The following is an 18,969-nucleotide window of genomic DNA, read 5'->3' on the forward strand; positions in this document are numbered from 1 at the left end:
AGGAGGCAAGGTTATGCTATGGAAGACTTCTTCTTGAGCCTGTCTTCTCCTTAACTTCTTCCATGACCTCGTTCTGCCTAGATTCCTGCCGGTTCCTATCAAATTCCTGCTGTCACCATCCCTGCCCTCAGTCTACATCAGCATCTCTAGAAAACAGAGGACAAGAGACTGAAAGAGAAGCTTCCCATAATTTTACCACCCAGAGATAACTCACATTTACATTGTGCAGCATTTTTAAGTTTTTCTGGGTGTGTTTGACTTGATGAGACCATACTACGTGTAATTCAGCATTTTGCTTTTTTAATTTTTATTTTTTTCATGACCCTGACTTTTTAAAAGATTTTTATTTATTTATTTATTTGACAGAGAGAGAGAGAGAGAGAGAGATCACAAGTAGGCAGAGAGGCAGGCAGAGAGAAAGGGGGAAGCAGGCCCCCCGCTGAGTAGAGAGCCCAATGTGGGGCTCAATCCCAGGACCCTGAGATCATGACCTGAGCTCAAGACAGAGGCTTAACCCACTTAGCCACCCAGGCGCCCCATTTTGCTTTTTTTTTTTTAAGATTTTATTTATTTATTTGAGAGAGAGAGAGACAATGAGAGAGAGCACGAGCGAGGAGAAGGTCAGAGAGAGAAGCAGACTCCCCATGGAGCTGGGAGCCCGATGCGGGACTCGATCCCAGGACTCCAGGATCATGACCTGAGCCGAAGGCAGTCGTCCAACCAACTGAGCCACCTAGGCGTCCCCCATTTTGCTTTTTTTAAATATATAATTTTATCATAAGCCTTTTCTCTATCTTTTTAAAAAAAGATTTATTTATTTATCTTAGAAAAAGAGCATGTGCACAGGTGAGTGGGGGAAGCGGCAGAGAGAGAGAGAAGCGAACTCCCCACTGAACTCAGAGCCTGATGTGAAGCTCGATCCCAGGACCCTGAGATCGAGACCTGAGCCAAAATGAAGAGTTATTAGATGTTTAACAGACTGAGACACTCAGGAGCCCCCAACCGTTTCTCTTGTCATTAACATCTTCCTTTATTATTAAATAACTAGACGGCACCCCATTCCGTGGAAGTCTTGTATTTGCTTAACCATTGCACTATTAGACATTTAGACGGTTTCCAAGTTTTTGCTGGTAAAAATATTACTCTGGTGGCATTCGTTTAAGGCAGAGGAGTGACCTGCTCTGTTAAAAGTGGGGCTTTGGGAAGACAGCTCTACAGGCACTGGAGGAAGTGAGGCTGGGGCTGAGGGCCAGCAGAGGGCTAGTTCCACAGACCAGACAGAGACGACGTGGATCCAGACCAGAGTAGGAACACAGGGGATGCACTAGAGAGGACAAATATGAGAACCATTCATTCATTCATTCTAAGTGAAAATAAAAGTGTAATTCTGAGAAATGCCACAAAGGAGTGATACTTGGTGGTATGAGTTTATAATGGGGTACATCTGACCAAATCTAGGAGAGAAAAAATGCTTTCCCAAGGAACTGACCAAGACCTGAGGATAGTGGGAAATATCCAAGTGAGGAGGAGAAAAAGGAGAAGCCTGAACAGACAGGGCAGCATGTGCAAAGGCCCGGAGGCAGGAAGCAGTGTGCTGAGTGCAGAACCTGAAGGAAAATCAGAGTGGAGGGAGCCTGAGTCAAGATGGAGCTGGAAGAGCAGGCCGGGGAGACCCAGGCACAGACCCTCATAGGCCACAGCAAAGACTTTGTCTTCACCAAAAGAGTAATGGGAAGCTGTCAGAGGGTTATAAGGATGCAGATAATGTGTACAAAAATACATTTTGAAAACTGCACTTTGGCGCCAGTGAGTAAAAGCCTAGAAGGCAACCTGACTCCAGAGGGAAGGGGAAAGAATTTAAAACAGCCAATAATGGATGTCATGTCATTCCCAAGTTCCCATGAAAGATTCTCCTGTTCTTGGGCAATCCCCACAGGGGAATGACAACAGCGGCTTGGAGGTTACGTGGGGGCTGTTAATAAGGCCGCAGCACAGAGCAGTGGCTTCTCCAGGGCCCGGAGCCTGGAATGCCCTTTTAAATCCACTTCTGGCCAAAAAGCATGAGAACAAAACTGCCCAGCTAAGCAAGGGAATAATGGAGATGCTGGAGAAGATGGCTCTTGACACAAGGCAGGGGCAGGGGCAGGGGCAGGAGCGCGGAGATGGATGGGGTGGATTCAGGGCCCACCTGCTCAGCTACGCATCTAGAAAGTGCTACTTTCTAGATGCATCACTTTCTAGAGTTATCCTGAGCTCCTCACCTGCCGTCACCCCCAGAGGGGGTGTGCAAACTCGTCAGCTCCACTCGCAGTGATTTCCAAGTCCGGCCACTTTCCACCTCTCCACCTGGAGTCCCACGGTAGCCACCTGTCTGGAAGCTTCCCGCTCTCCTCTGCTCAGTCGAATCATGAGGCAGCCAGCCATGTGTTTGAAAACCCTCCAATGGCCTCTCATCACACTTAGATAAAATCTCTGCTTGGCCTGGCCTCTGGCCCCTGCTGGCTCCCTGGAGCATTTCCTAACTCCCCTGCTCTCAGCCCCTCAGTTCCTGCCCCAGTGGTCTTCTGGCTGCAGGTCACAGGCTCACCAACCCGACTCACAACTTTCACACTTACTTTCCCCCAGCCTAGCCTGCCTTTCCTCCAGAAAGCTCCTTGACCTCCCTGAGGCACCATCACCCCCTCCTGTCTTCATCTCCCAGAGTGGTCCAGCACGCCAATAACTTTCTCCCTAATTCCCTACATCTCCTCCCCTTCTCTGCCTTTTCAACGCCCGCCAGGCTAAACACCACCTGGAGAAATCCCCTCCCCCGGGAGGTCTGCGTGTTTGTGTGCCCCCCTCCAAACTCCTATGTTGAGATGTCAAGCTCAACATCATGACGTTAGGAGGCAGGGTCTGGGAGGCATTTAGGTGATTGGGTGGAGCCTCTGGGATGGGGTTAGGGTGGGAGAAGCAGAGGCCAGAGCTAGCCGGCTCCTTTCGCCATGTGGGGAGCCAGACATCTGCAGTCTGCACCCTGCAGGAGAGCCATCACCGGCACCCAGCGGTGCTGGAACCCCAATCTCAGACGTCCCAGCCTTCAGAGCTGTGAAAAAGACAGTTCTGTCACGGATAAGCCTCCTGGTTTATGGTATTTTGTATGGCAATCGGAGCTAAGACCCGCACTATCAACGTCGTCCTCTCTGCTGCCCCCCAGACCACCGAGCACCGCGGGTGAGCAGCCCACATGAAGGCAGCTGGGTGCCCCCCGGATGCTCAACATGGAAACCTTTGCATACACGCCCCATCAACTCACTCCGCCTCCCTTCTCAATTGACATGGCCACGTGACCCTTCTATTTCCATGGCCCCAACAGCTGGCCCATTATTATTAAGCCATTGAAAGAAATCTGAGAATGCCCCACCAGAGGCCAAGCCACCCACCCTCTCCTCATGACAGCCTGTTTCAGCTGAGTACTTTCCTCCTATGGAAGACCAGGCCCTCCATCTCGGTCGGAGGCGACCCCTCTGACCCCAGGACACCGTCTTGATCTGTGGTCTTCCTTAGCCTGACCTTTCCTGCTCAACCAGTTCGTTCAGGTCTAGTTGCTTCATAGCCTACCGGGACTGGTCACCAGGTCTCCTAAAGCCTGCCCAATCCTACTTTCCTCTGGACCATGCAACCTCTTCAATGGTAAAAGATACACTAGTAAGAAAAGTTATTTGTAGGCTCAGGAATTATTTTAGAACAGTGGATGTTGTCATTTGAGCCACCACTGTATTGGTAGCAGCTGGCAGTTGGTGAGGGATACAAAACAAATACAAAGTGCAAATAACAGAAACAAACAAGACAAAACAAAAATGGAAACAGGGCAAGGCCAGGGATAAGAAAAGTTCCCTCTCTGGGGCGCCTGGGTGGCTCGGTCAGTTAAGCATTCGACTCTTGATTTCTGCTAAGGTCATGATCTGAGGGTTGTGAGACGAAGCCCTGTGTCAGGCCCCGCTGGAGAGTCTGTCCCTCCACTTACCCCCCTGCTTACTTGCTCGCTCTCTCTCAATCATAAGTGAATAAATCAGGAAAGAAAGAAAGAGAGAGAGAGAGAAAGAAGAAAGAGAAAGAAAGGGAGAAAAAGAGAAAGAAAGAAAGAGGAAGGAAGGAAGGTAGGAAGGAAGGAAGGAGAAGAAGAGAAAAGAAGAAAAGAGAAGAAAAAGAAGGGGTTCCGTGTGCTGGATTTTTCCCATTTTAAAATACCACCAACCAAGCAATGAAGACCCTCCCTGCCCCTCCTCTTTCAGATGCCTCAGTCTCCTCCTCCCCTCAGGGTCACACCTACCACATGGTCTCTGTTTCCTCGCCCCCTTCCCTTCAGCGCCCCCTTGGCGGCTTCTGCCCCATCACTCCACTGATGTGGCCCTCTGCCTAGCCACAGATGACCGCAAGGTCGCTGAGCCCAGCAGAACCTTTCATTTGGTCATACTTGACCTCCCTCGTGTTCACCCCGACCACTTCCTGATTTTCATCCTAATTTAGACTCCATCCATTGCCTCAAGGTTTGCCCTCAAGCCTTCTCTCCTCAGGCCTAGGGTCCCCCCAGGTGACCTCTGGCACACCCTGGCCTCGGCCACATCCCCATTCCAACAGCTGTCACAACCCCCCTTACTTCTGAGCTCCGAGGCCCTGAGGTCCAGCCAGGCCCTTGACACAGACCCTCCGTCCCCTGTATTTCCTCTTGCTGACCTCCAATCAGTTCTGCCGGTGCCACTGAAGCAACCTTCATAAAACATGAATCTGACCACGTCACTATGGTTAAAAGCCATCCCAGGGGCAAAAGCCGCCATCCCAAACGTGGCCTACGAGGCCGTCCTGTTCTGTATCCACTTCAACTCCTCTTCCCCTCCCCAGTCTCTAACACCAACCACACCTGCCCTCTGCTGTTTCCTCTAATACACATGCACCGCCCCGACACACACGCGCGCGCGCGCGCGCACACACACACACACACACACACACTACAGGGCCTTTGCACCTGCTGTGCCCCCTCTCCCCAACTTCACGGAGCTTCACGGAGCTAAAGCCTGCACACTCCTCTCAGCCCAGCTCAGATGGCACCTCCTCGAGAAAGCCTTCCCGACCACACCCACGGCTCCTTGCCGCCACCCCCACCAGATCAAGGCCTGCTATGGGTCTGTGGCTCCGTCCTCACTCTCCCAGCCCTTACATGGCCCGTAACTATTTAAGCAGAGACCACGCTTGTTTTGCTCACTCCTGTAGCTCTGGGGCAGGGTTTGGTAAACTCTGGCCTGCGGGTCACACGGAGCCCACTGCCTAATCTTTGTAAATAAAGTTTTATTGGAACACGGCCATACTCATCCATTCACACGATCCCTTTGGCTGCTTTCTGCACCACGACAGAGCCGAGTGGCTGTGGCAGAGCCTGGGTGACCCAAAAAGCCTACAGTCTCTACTCTCTAGTCCTTTAAGAGAAACTTTGCTGACCGTGCCCTCGCAGATACCACAGCATCTGACATATCACTGGCATTCAGTAAACATCTGATATGTGACTGGAACAGTGAGTGAGCAGGACACAGACTCTTAGATCACTGGGCATGTTATGTCATCTCACAGATGACTCCAGAGCCCATCCTTCCCCGGACACGGGGAGCACCACTGACTGACTCTGCTGGCGGGGCTCTTTCCAGAAGCATGTTACAGACTCCATCCGACTGCTCCAGTAGTCCCCAGGCTGGGTTCAGTGTGTGTGCACGCACATGTGCGTGTGTGTGACAAGACAGGTAAGTGGGGGTGTGCACAGTTCTGGGGGCTGCCCACCCTTCCTCTCCCTTGGCAGCCAGGCCCCTGCCATGGAGTCAGGCACATTCCCAGATGAGCTGTCTGACCCTGGCTGGTTTCTTTGACCTCCCTGAGCATGAGATGGCTTCACTGTCAAACAGATGGCGTTCCTCCTGCCTTTAGTCTCGGCTAGGATTAAATGGGCTGGTGAGAGCGTTTTCCAGGGCCCTGCGCCTGCCCGGAACACTGACAAGTGCTTCTCCTCTTTCCGAGGCTGCTCTTTGGGCTGCATTTCCATTTCCCCTCTAGAGTCACTCCCTCCGAAGTGACTCAATGACTCATCTCCTCCCTCATTCTCCCAAGCCCTCTCCCCACCACCCCATAATCCCACAGTGCCCTCTAGAGGCTCCAGGCCTCTCTGCCCCTCTGCCCTGCCCTGGAGCCCTCCCAGGCCTGCTCTTCCCAGGGTGTTATTTTCTTTCTCTCCCCGCATAACTGCCGCCCCCCCGCCACGCGGGATTCGATCCCAAGACCCTGGGATCATGACCTGAGCTGAAGGCTGATATTCAAACAAATGAGCCACCAGGGACCCCTCAGGGGGCCTTTCTGTCAGGACAAGGAGGACCGTAGGCTCCCTACTTTCCCTCTTGTCCATCTCTAGTTTGTCAGCCCAGCAGGCAGAGGGATCCTGTTACAAAAACAAAACGCTTACAGTGGCTCATTCCCCCTCAAAGTACCCCGTCCTCCCAACAGCATCAAGGCCCTGCACACGGAGCCCGTGCCCTTCCTCCTCCCCTCCCTCTGCCTCGCTGGCCTCCTTCCAGATCTTCATGCATGCCAAGCACACTCTTAACTCAGAGCCTTGGAACCTACTGTTCCCTCAGCCTGAAACACTGTTCCCTGCAGGTTTCCACATGGCTACGTCTTTAGCCCAGCGAGGTCATCAGTGATGACCGTTTTTGAAAGTGCAAACCCCACCAGCCACTGGCACTTCTTCCCCCCACTTTTTTTCTCTATAGCACTTCACCAACCGACACATGCTGTATTTTATCATTTTATCTGTGTCTCCACTCCCCAGACTTGAAGATTCATGAACACAGGGATGTCTGACTAGTACACAGTAGGCCCTCCCAACCGTCTGTCAGGAATGGATGAGTCCCATGCCTTTCATGTCCGCAGTGTCTCCTAGAACTCACCCAGTTGTGAATGTTTGTGACATCACCAACCATTTCTAGAGCACGTATGCATTTCTAAAAACAACGAGGTTTTATGTTCCCTCTTGGGTAAGCCTAGGGGGGTCAGTGTTTTCTTCCCTACTTATTCCACCAGAAGCTAAGGAAACAAGAGGTTGAAGACTGGGTGCCAGTTCCCAACAGTCCTGTGGAAAACAGAGGCCCAGAGAGGTGAAGTGACTTGTCCAAGGGCACACAGCCCATGCTGCTGGCAGTGCTAGGAGCAGAATCTTCTGGAGCCCCAACCAGTGCTCCTTCCCTCCCAGCAGAACCACCTCCTTCGTCTCCAGGGCTCTTCCCCACTCTAGGCTTCCAGGGTCTGAGCAGACGCAGAGACAAGCACAGAAAAAGAGGAAAAGTCCAATCCTCCGGGATTTATAGCTGCCGTGGCCTCCCCCGTGGCTCAGGCTGCAGTCCTGGGGAAGGCAGCCAGCTGGAAGGGTTGAGGATGATAAATGATTAGAGGCTCCGGGGACTCCCAGGACGGAGTGAACGCCTGTGTCTGGTGAGAATCGCCAGAGCGGGAAGGCATGAAATGGCACCATCAGGTGCTGTGACACCAACACTGGGACAGCTGGGAGATGGGCTGGGGGCTGGGTGGAGGTGCCCGCTCTGGGCCTGCAGGGTGGGGGTCAAGGTCTGACAGTGGGGGGGCAAAGGGGCTCCCCAGGAGACCCAGCCAGGAGCAGACAGACAGAGGAAGGGATGAGGGAGAGTCTCATTCCTAGGGAAACCCTGGGAAGCTTGCGCAGACCCACACCCCTCCCCACCGACAGCCTGTGCCCTCAAAGCCTGGCTCAGTGGGGTGGAAGTGTGACCCTGGAACCCCTGAGCAGCCGCAAGCGCCCTGGATCACCGTGACACAGGAGCTCAGGGGCCACACTGTGGGAACTGAGGTTCTAAGACTTCAGAGAGGCTTGTCAGGGGAAGTTAAAGTTCAAGACCAGTGCCTGGAAGTCAAATAAGCCTTGAAGGCTCTGCGACAGCGCCTTCTGCAGGCTTCTGGAGGAAAGGCAGGCAGGAAGGACTGAGTAGTCAGGTCTCCAGTCTTGTTCTCCGTGAATCCGCCTGGGAGGGCACGGCCATCAGAGATACGGCAAAAATTCCGCTCAGCTAAGTGCCTGCCCCACAGTCAGCATCATGACTGGAGCCCAAGTCTGCCTGAGGCCCCTCCTGCTCTCCCACTCCTATCCCCCCAACCCCGGGGTGGCATCGGGGGGAAGGGGCGCAGCGGAAGCTCAGGACGGGGGAGTCTCCAACAGTGGGAAAAGAAGCCCCAGGAGCAGGGGTGGAGCTGAGCTAGGTAGCTGGGTGGATGGAGAACCCCCGCAGGTACTCCCTTCTGCCCCCAGCTCACTGGTTGCCATCTTTCTGTCTGTCTGTCTGTCCAGGATGGACACCTGGCTCCTGTGACGGTCTGAGTCCTCAGCACTCTGGCCGCGGCTTCCCTTCCCTCCTCAGCGGTAGTCAGTTGGGCCTCTGGGCTGCAGCCACCACTCAATGAGCCCTTTCCACCTGCACATACTCCATCCCCAGCTTCCCCTCCTCCCCCACCCCTGCACTCTCCCAGAGAAAAGCAAAGAGGGGAGGCAGGCTTGGGTGGGCAGGGCCAGGTGAGGTGGTACAGGTGTTCTAAGAGTCCTTGCACACTCAGAACCACGCTGGGATCTCTGAACACTAGCTTGCTGCCTCTGCCCCTCTGGCAGGATGAGCAGGCACTGGTGCTGGGCGGGTGGCAGTGTAGGGGAGCCAGTGACAACCTGGTTGACTTATTCCTTATCTTACCCATCTACCTGAGGAAGTGCCCTGGAGCATGGGAGGAAACAGGATAGCCCGTGGGGGTTAAGCAGGGCATATGAACAGAGAGCCCTGGGGTACAGCAAGACAAGGAGGGCTACCCCCTTCTCCAGAGCCCTCCCAGCAAGCAGAAACAGGCCCCTGGAGGTGATCTCCTCATGAGCCAGAGGCGCTCCAAGCTTAGCTGTTATCTAAGATGCCCTTGACCACAACCTGTCCGACAGGATGGAAGGGGGGTCAGACGAGAGGCAGAAGGTGGCATGAGCCAGCCTCGCACCCCCTCAATACCCACAGAAGTTCTCCAATGCCCTGCTTTTGGGGTCTTTGCTCAGCTCGTGGTGACCAGATGCAAGAGGAAGGTTAATCTGCCCCAGGGCTTCAATCTGTGGGTGCAGATATGGAGCGACCTCAAGAGAATGTTAATCAAAGAATGAATATGCACGAGGATAAGCATAATATCAGTGGGGGCGGGGAGGAGACGTGTAGATATGGGCTTATATATTCAGAGACTGCTCCTGGAAAGATGCAGAGGGAATTGGTGACATGTGCTGTCACTGCTTCAGGGGAGGGGAGTTGGGAAGTAGTTGAAAGATAGATCGCTGTGCACCCTGCTATGGTGCCTGGGTTTTGAAGCACACAGGTAAATCTGCCTGTCCCCTCCCCAGCCCCGGGGGGCTTCCAGAACCAGGAGCCCAGTCCCCAGCCTTGCAAAAGACGGCACAAAGGAGGGGGCTTGTGTAGCTGACCCAGGAATCACCCAGCTTGGGGGTCACCGAGACCTCCCCTGCCTCCCCTACCCAGAGCCCACCCTGCTCCCTCCCCCTGCTTCTCCTCTGCCCTAGAAAGCATCAGCAGCTCTGAGGCCCCACAGGCTTCTCCAAAGGGGCCCCTGGACCCCCACGGTGTCCTCCCTGATGAGACTCCCTTCAAAATCAGACTCTGACCCCACATCAAAGCTGAGTACATTTGATCCCCACCTCCCACCCAAAGCACAGGAGCGTGCATGCACGCGCACACACACACACACTCACCAACTGCCACCTCAAACCTCTTCAGTGATCTGGGGACACTGCACACCTGTGGATTACCACACTCAGGCCCAGATCATGGGGCGCTAACTGGATACAACGTATTTAATGTCTCCTCAGGTTGTATTTGCAGAAACCACGGTAACGAGATGGAAATGCACAACCAGCAAGCTACCGCTCACCAAAGCCGGGCAAGCTAAAAAGATCAATACTTCAGGATAAGTTACTTTCTTATTTTATTGAACCAATGCTCTGATCCCTCATTTGGTCCGGGAGGCAGAAGATAAAGTTTCAACGAATTACTTTTTTAGCTCATTTTGGAAATACATGAACCATCTCTGCGAGTTCCTTGTGTAGCGAGGCCTGGGACAGGCCACACGTCCCGCAACTTGGCAAGGTCGCCACGGCTTCTCTATAGAAGCAGAGCCTGCTGTGGACCCACCACAAGGTCCCAGGGAGCTAGAAAGTCCTTCTCAGGGTCTAACTTCAATCCCTCCTACTGCAACACTCCACACTCCTTTCCCTTCTTTTGCATCTAGGCTGAGGTCAGCAAATCCTAGGCCACCTGAGGAGAGGCCCAGGGCAGATGGGGGTGATGAGCGGGACTGAGTCCCTCCGGAGCCTTCCCTGGCACCTCGCTAAGTTAACCATCCCCTCTCGGCTGCCCGATCATGGTGCCGAAGGGGAAGGCCGCACACCTGGCGCAGGGCGTCTGTCCCCGGATCCATACTTGAGGCGCGGCTACTCTTCATCACGGACGAGTGAGAGCTGAGGAAACCCAGCAGACAACGCAGTCCAAACCCCTTGTCTGAAAAGTGAGGAAACCGCCCCCCAAGGGATGTGAGTTCTCACCTCACACAAGCAGCAAGGCAGAGCACAGAGAGGCAGGAGCAGTCCTGTCCTCGACTCCCCGCTCTTTGTCACCCCTGCTCCAACCCCAGCAGCCCACAGGAAAGCAGGGTGCAGGGAGGGCCGTGGGGGGTGGGCAGGGATGCCCCAGTCCGGCCAGGCCCCAGGGACTTGCGTCCCTCTGCCACCCCAGCCAGGACCACAGCTGGAACCAGGAGGGAGGAGCACCCACCCACCCCCTGGGCGGTGGGGAGAGGGGCCAGGGTCCTGACTTCCTCAGAGCAAAAAGGCTCTGAGAAGCTGCTGAGTCAGCAGCCTCCCCAGGCTGCCTGCCAGCCGCTGGCCTATGCAGAGCAGCCGATGGGGGCTCCCGTGCCACCAGTCTAAAGGGTCCCTCTACCCCTCTACCCCAGGGACCTGCTGCTTTCCCTCCCCCTTCTCCCAAGACTCAGAATCCTGGGTCTTGGTCCAGAGCCCTGCTGCCTGACAATGTCTCCCAGATAATGTCTCCCAGACCCACAGGCAGCTCTCCTGGGGCGGAGGAAAGGGTTTCCCAAGGGCTGGGTATCAGGATGCTTGGGAACGGGCTAGGAAGGCTGGGGGACCCTGACCGAGTGGGGATACATGGCAGCTTGGGGACACGTGTCTCCCAGGCTGCCTGGTGCAGTGGGGGTACAGAGGCCTGACCCCCAAATGTCACGAAGCCTCCGTGTACGGGGCAGGGAGGGGGCTGTGCCCTTGTCAAGGGTACCCAGGAGAGCCGCTTCCTGTAGCACATGGGGAAGCACTGGTTTCGGAAGAGGAACCCAATGGCTTAGTAGTGATTACCTGACACCAGTCCACGGGCTCCCTGCTCTGCCACGTGAACGGCTCTGCACTTCCCAGCACGGCCCTGTTACCCTGCATGCCAAATGCACATCTTCATTTTGAGCTAAAAACCGTTAAAAATTGATGCATCTTCTTCCTGACTAAACGTTACGAGCTTCGAACACACCAGCTCTGCTCAGTGCTGCCCCAGTAAGGGACCAGGGGTTAGGGGCTGGGCTGCAAGCAAAGGTCTTTGAGTTTGAGTGTGTGTGTGTGGCGGTGCGGGCTGGTGCGTGGGATGAGTTTATGAGCGTGTCGGAGGGGGCGAGCGTGTGAACGTGAGTGTGTGATGTGTGTGTGGGGAGGGTAGTGTGGGTGGTTGGGGAAAGAAGGAGCAGGCAGGAGCAGGAAACCGTAGCAAGGTGACAGGGGCCCTACGTGGCTCTGAGGAGGAAGTGAGAGACCCCAGGAGCCTCCTCCCCGGCGGCCTGGCTGATGGGGACCCCGGTGGTGCCCCCACTGTCTGCCAGGAGGCTGCAGCCGGCCGGCCCCATCTCCATTTCCACATGGGGGGCCATGGATGAGGCCCCCCAGCCCTGCTCAGGCTCACGGATTCCTAGGCCCCACTCAACGCTCACAGCCCAGAAAGGAGGAGGTGGGCGAATGGTGGAAGGCCCCATTAGCCGAGTGATGGAGCAGAACTGCGGCTCCATGGCGTGTGCTGGCAGCCGCTGGGAGACAAGGGAGGCTTGGCACCCCTCAGGCCCAGCCCAGCCAAGCGACAGCAGCCACTGAAGGACTGGGAGAGTGAAGGGCAGAGGTACCGGAGAGGCTCTGTACGTGACACCATGTGCCACTGTGCTAACACGTGTGCACGGCACTGTGAACACGTGTGTAAACAAGCGAGTAAATGTGTGTGTCACGCAGCCACATACAGGAGTGTGAGAAGCCCTAGGAAGAGAAAACTGGGGAGTCCCAGACCATACCCTTGTCCAGGGCTTGGGGTGACATGGGAAGACCCTGTACTTGGATGGCAAGCAGGACGGACCCCAGCTTGGGGCACCTTGCAAAACCACAGAGCCCTGGGGGTGTTTTGTTTTTTGGGTTTGTTTTTTTTTTTGAGTAAATAGTTTTAATGTGTAATAGCAGGCCAACCGGGGAAGGTAAGACACCCCCCAACAAGGCCCCACTGCAGCAATCCTGTCACCTCTCATTGGTCCCCAGGCGAGAGGATCCTCTGCTTCCTCAGATGGCCTGAGGTACGGGACCTGATGGAAGCATGGGGGGACCTGGTGTCTCCCCGATTCCTTCCACTCTCTGGAAAGTGCCTCCGAACCTCCCTGGGTGGTCTCGTAACCTTCCGAGATGCTTGGAGACCTTGACCTCTGGGTGGGACCCTGCGCCTAGCAGTGGGGCACCTCTGGGAGCAGGGCTCAGGCCCCAGCAGAGACAGGGCGAGGTGCCTGTCCCGGCAGGGCCCCGTGAGGACAAAATCAGCCACGAGGCACCGCCACAGAGTGGCCCGAGTGCCCACGCCTTGCCCTTCCTCACCACTCCCCAGAGGGGCTGGCAGCGTCCGTGCTGACCATGGGCCCCAGGTCAGGGCTCCTGTCCCCAAAAGGAGCCCGCAGCCCTGGCTGAGAGTCCCTGACTCCCCCCAGCCCTGCCTTGTCCTCGGGGAGACTGCGCCACTCCTGTGTCACAGTCCCTGCATGAGGCTGTGAGGTGGGAGGTGTCTTGTTGGCCTCCGCATTTCCTGCCGGCACCGGCCCTGCACCCTGGAGCAGCCTGGCTGCTGGGCTTGACAGGCAGGGAATGGAGAAGGGGGGGTGTCACAGGGCACAGCATCCTCCCCTCCGGCAGCCACACCAGCAAGCTCCCTGCTTCGGAGGGGAGGGGAGAGACTCCGAGGCTTGAGGCATGCTGTCAAGGCCAGACCCCCACAGCCTAGGGCCTGAGCCGTCCTAGGTCCAGGAGAGGCAGGCCTGCTTCCCTGGACGGCTCAGCAGGGAGCTGAGACACAGACAGCCTCCAGCAGGCTGTTCCCTCGGGCTCCTCTCTCAGGAAAGGCAGTACCATGCGGTTCAGACCTCAAGAGAGACACAGGCCGAGGAAGGGCGTGAAAATTCCTTCCCTCTGTTATGAGGGACCGCGCAGAGGTCGCCCGCCTCATCCAACCTTGAAGGCCATGTCAGGGGTAAGTAAGTGCCGGGAATACGAATGAAGAAAACTCAGCCCCATCCTCAAGCAGCTCGGGGCAAGACGACACACTCAGGCTTTCTCAGAGGTGGAGCAGATGGATTCTCCCCAGTGACAGGAGACCTCTGAGGCTCAAAGATCAACGTACCCAAGGCCTCACTGTGAACTGGAACCCTGATTTCCTGGCACCCAGCCCAGGGCTCTGTTCCCTCCTAACAGTCAGCCCCAGCTCGTGGGACCAAGTGTCGGGGGAAGAGATCACGAAGGCCCTGGGCCCGCAGGGTGGGGGTGTGTGTCAGGGGAAAGGAAGGAGAGCTTCCCTTCCTCGAGTTTCTACTGCCTGCCACACTGAATTTCATTCATGCTCAGCCATGTCAGGTAGGTACAATATTCCCATTTTACAGATGAGGAGACTGAGGCCGAGCAGGGTACACTCACATCGTGCCCAATTTCCCCTGCCCCATAGGATGGGAAGAGCTGCCCTCAGGGGCAGAGCATTTCATACTCTGAAATACTGAGATCAGAGTATTTCATCGGGGGCCAAGTAGGGAGCCGGGGGCAGTCAGAAGTCAGGGGAGCCCAGTGCGCTCTCAGCACCCAGGCGGGGGGTCAGCTGAGGGGGGATGCTGTCTGCTCCCCCCACATCCCCCCAGATGCTGGACAGGCCCTGGGGAAAAAGACATGCCCTTCACTTTTCCGATAAAGATGCCCATTACTGCCAACACCTGTGACAGCTCATGGTCTCCAAAAACTAAAGTGGGTCACGTAAGTCCTGGGGGCACAATTATAGTCCCCGAAGAAGCCGACTTTCTCTTGCCTGACCTGGGAGTGAGAAGAGACTTGGGGAATAGGGGCCCACAGGGGCAAACCATGTCCTCAAAATGCCAATGGGCTGGAAGAGGGAAGAGATGCAGGAAAATTCCAAGTTGGAAAGTCCAGCTCGGATTCTATGTGGATCCCAACCTGGGAGGCAGGACCACTAAGGAAACGGAGCCCCTGGGGCCAGGTGGGGGGGGGGGCGGTGGGCAGCCACGTGGTGCCCGTTAGCACCCGACCTTGGGGTCAGACGACCTGGCTTCAAGTCTCAGCTTTGCCACTTGCAGCCCTGCGAACTTGGGCGGGTAGCTTAGCTTCTCCGGGTCTTGCTTCTCCAACCCTGAGATGAGAACCAGGAGAGTTCCTGCCTTGGAGGGTTGTGAAGCTCAGGGACAGTGACCTGTCCTGTTCCTGAAGGGCGGGAACCTGCAGGCGGGTGGGCCTCTCCCAAGCACTTACAGTGGCCCAGGTTAAGCCTCTGGCCAGCACCCCCATTCTGCAGCAACAGAGCCTGGAGGCAACGGGGCTAGGGGTACTGGTGCCCAGAGGACGTCCCAGCTGCACCCTAGCCATGCCAGTGGGCCACCAAGGGGCGGTGACATCGGCAGGTGCCTGGCAGGCTCATGTGCACTCAGGAATGGGCGCTATGGGGAGAACTAGGGTCTGGGAGTCATTAGCACAGGTTGGGGGGTGGTGTTGGGAGAACAGTCACCCCAGGGAGAAGGAAACCAGAGACGGGCTCCGGGGAACATCCACATTGAGAGGATTCGCAGGAAGAAGGGAAATGCCAGGCAGAGGAAGCACAGTCAAGTACGGAAGGAGAACCAGCAAGAAGAGAAAACCGGCTGGGCAGCAACAGAGGAAAGAGCAGTGGGCGGGGACACAGGTGTCTTTTGGGACGCTCGCACGGGAGAACATTCCGGTGAGTTGTGCGTATTAATCTAAGTTCCACCTCAATCAGAAAGAACAAAGAAGACACAGAGCAGAAAGCTCTCCCGGCAGACCCGTGGTCAGTGCTCCAGCTCCGCACTGACATGCTCCATTTGGTCCGCAAGAGCCAGACTAAAGGGCCACCCGGGGAGACTTAACATGGCCCCGGCCCCTACCCCTGGCGCCGGGCACCAAGCAGCGCACCTGCTTCCTCCGTGATGCACAGGTGCTCCTGCTGAGAGACCACGGAGCAAAGGCACAAAGAAAGAACCAGGGAGCACCCCTGGTGGGAGGCTTCCTGAGCCGCAAGCCAGGGACACAGACGTGGACCTGGAAGGGGCTGGACAGTTCTAGGCAAGAGATCTGGCAGGTGGCAGGGGTGGGTGTCTGACAACCACAAGATGAGATGGGCCCACTCACCACCATGGCCCCGGAAGGTGCAAGAATGACATCTGACAGGCAGTAGGACATCAGCCCGGGCTCGAGAAACCCCACCTTCTGGGACATCCACCCAGAGCCTGATCTGGGGCAGGAGAGTCTCCTTGGGCCAGGATACCAGAGGCCTCTAGGCGTTCTCTCCGGGAGCTGAAGCACTGCTCTACATCCACCATTGCCAAGCACAATGGGAATGAGCCAGGCCGTAGTCAGGGGCAAAAGGCACACAGGTTTCCAGCCTCTCCACCATAGGCTAAAGGAGACCCGAAAAGGCATCGGGCGGGCGATTGTCCCCTCCATGCAACCGGGGACACTGAGCAGGACAGCATTCAGCAACCTCAGGGCGAAGATGCCCACGTCCTTTCTGAAGGGCCACATGCAACACAGGTTAAAGCAGAAGAAACCGAGCCAGAAGGAGGAATTGACTGGCCCAAGGTCACAGGGTTCATGGGGCAGAGCCTTGCTCCCAGGTTCAGTGCTCTTCCAAGCCGGCAAAACCCTCAGGTCTAGAAAGTTTCCCAAAATAGGCACGATGTGAACATCAGGGGTTTCCGTCTCCCTATGGAAGGGCCCGGGTTAAAACTTTAGCTGGAATTCCTGGCGTGGCTCCCATCAGACCCCGCAGCCCTGTGGTGGTAAGCGGGAAGCCGCATTTCACCTTTTCCATATATGGAGCCGGTCTGTTTCAGTCATTTTGATTTTCTGCCACAAATTCAAGCTCCTCACACACTTGAAGCAGGAAAGGCTTCAGGCAACTAACTTCAGTTTTCTCTGGCAGCCATCTTGGCTCTCCTTGGTAGCCCCCTCAGAGGTGAGGACCATAGCACACCTCCAGGGCTCAGAGGCCAGTCTGCCCCTGCCCCCCACACTGCGCTGAGGGATTCCTCTGCTTCCCCTCTTCAACTCCAGCAGTGTGAGGGCTGGGGAAGAAGATGAACTCTTCCCCAGGCTCAAAATGAGGGAGGAGTTTTGCACAGTCAGCACTTCGCAAAATCCTGATGGGATGGTGGTTTCGTGAGGTAATGAGTACCCTGTCATGGAAGGTATTCAAGCTGAGATTAGACACTACAGGAAGGGATGCCATAGACAGGGAGGGGAAACAGAGTTGGCCTAGATGAACTTCAAAGTTCCCTCTCCAACCCCATGAGACTCCAAACCTCTAACTCTTAATCCCACCGCCTGCTGGCCCCTGGCTTCACTTGCTCCCAGGCTCTTTGTCCTCAAGAGAAGCCACCACCGGATTACATGGGGGCGCTCAGCAGTTCTCTTCAGAACATCACTACTCTTGCAGGAATGGCTTCGGGGTATTGAAATTAAATACAAAACAGAGACCAGACTGGAGAATTCCCTGAGCAGACAAGACCATTTAGGACATATCAGCAAAACTAAATCTAGCTTATTTGATAAGTAAAATTTAACTTAGATTTGTTCTTGTAAATGCCTCCGATGATCGTTTAAAAAAAAAAAAACTGCCTTCCTGAAAAAACGGTGTAAGATAATCACCTTTAACCAATCCCCTGCCAAGTGGAAACCTCCATTGTAATAAGGCACTCTTGGTAAAGGGTAAACAACTTCCTTCTCACTTGATAAGCCATCCTGTGATGCCAGGTCCCTGAGCTTCTTATCAGTCTTTGGATTTAAAAGCTCCCAGTTCACCAACTGTTCTTAAATGCACAATAAACTCTCACTAAATACTATTTATTGATTTGGTGGTTTCAATTTTGCTTTTTCTGGGCTTGGGGCAGGATGGGGGGAAAAACCAGGACAAAGGACGAGATGGAGGGAAGGGGAGGCCTGGAATCCAGTGTGGCCATCACCAAGGCCAAGTTGGGGGGCACATGGGAGGGTGGGTGTCCTTGAGCAGAGTTGGGACCCAGACAGGCCACAGCCCAGCGCTGGCCTCCTGATTGGGGGTGGTTGTCAAGTGAGAAGGGAGCCCGCTCAGCTCTCCGAGGTTCATTAGAGAAAAAGGTGAATGTTGAAGACGTGTCATGGCAGGCAGCTCATTAAGCCCACGGAGCTTAAAAATAGTGAGACACACAGGCATGGTGGGGGGGGAGGGGAACTGGGGCCTGAAACCAGCTCAGCACCCCAGAGGCAGGAACAGCAACCCCTGGAGAGACTGAAGCCATCCCCAGGGGAAGGAAAGTTTGCTTAGATCTCACCTGATCTCCCCGGGTAAGCTTGGAGCAGGACCCCGCTGGAGACGCCGCACCCCAGAGGATGACTGAGCTCCGTGCAGATGCAGACAGAGATACGGCAGCGGGACACACACCTACCTTGGAGGACTGCAGAGCCTGCCTGCTCACAGACACTACTCGGTTTCCCTGGGTCCGAGCACCCCTCAAATGTCCTTTATACCACCTTTCTGATCAGTCTGCTGTGCAGGCTCTGGGATTAGACCGCCTTTACTCAAATTCTCCCGCTGCCACCTACCAGCCTGGTCACCTTGGAGAAGGCACTCCCCTCTCCTGGACTGGCCTCCTCTTCCATAAAACAGAAACACCATGGATCCCCACCACGTAGGGCTACATGCACTAGCCCCGCTATGCCTGGAACACAGTAGGACCTCTGGCAGGTTCCAGGAAGCAGGGAATGCGGAGTAAAGGGAAGGCCTGGGAAAGGCTGCCATGGCCCGAAGAAGATGCAGAATTGTTGTGGCTGCCTTGCTTGGTGGTGCTGGGCGGGGTTTGGAAAACAGTTACGGCTCTCACTGAAAAAGGGTGGGAAACTAGGGGAACCAGATTCCGTCAGCCAGCACACACGGGGCATCTGCTGTGTGCTCTGCTCTTTTCCACAGGTGGTCCCAAACCAGGAGGTGGGGCCAAGCACCAGAAGCCAGCGAGGTAGTTGCTGGTGTGGGGATTGCAGTGACTCTAGACAGCAGAATTCCAGAAGTGCAGGACTCAAAAGAAGGGAAACCGAGAAGGAGGGGTAGAGGTCGGGGGGGGGGGGGGGGGGGTGTGAAATGGCTCTTTTCTGGGTTAGATCATAGGAGAAGGTCCCCAGTCCAAGGGCTCTAGGATGAAGGGGGCACCAAGGGGGGAGGGAGGTCTCGCCCACCACCCCACTCAGCCCCAACCTGGCCTGTTAACATACCGGGTGGG

General features: G+C 55.6%; 1 protein-coding gene across 3 annotated transcripts in view; it reads right to left on the reverse strand.

Moving 5' to 3' along the window:
* The window catches only part of SYT2 (synaptotagmin 2), a 103,396-nt gene that overhangs the window by 10,851 nt on the left and 73,576 nt on the right, over positions 1–18,969 (reverse strand). The window contains exon 2 of one of the 3 annotated variants that reach the window (XM_032878287.1): positions 2,016–2,022. The exons of the other annotated variants lie outside the window; for them this stretch is intronic. The gene's annotated coding sequence lies outside the window, so the exon portion shown is untranslated. The remainder of the gene's footprint in view (positions 1–2,015; positions 2,023–18,969) is intronic. 3 annotated transcript variants of the gene reach the window in all.

The sequence above is a fragment of the Lontra canadensis genome, unplaced genomic scaffold (genome assembly GCF_010015895.1).
Source record: "Lontra canadensis isolate GAN:19392208 unplaced genomic scaffold, GSC_riverotter_1.0 scaffold63, whole genome shotgun sequence".
Taxonomy (NCBI): Eukaryota; Metazoa; Chordata; class Mammalia; order Carnivora; family Mustelidae; genus Lontra; species Lontra canadensis.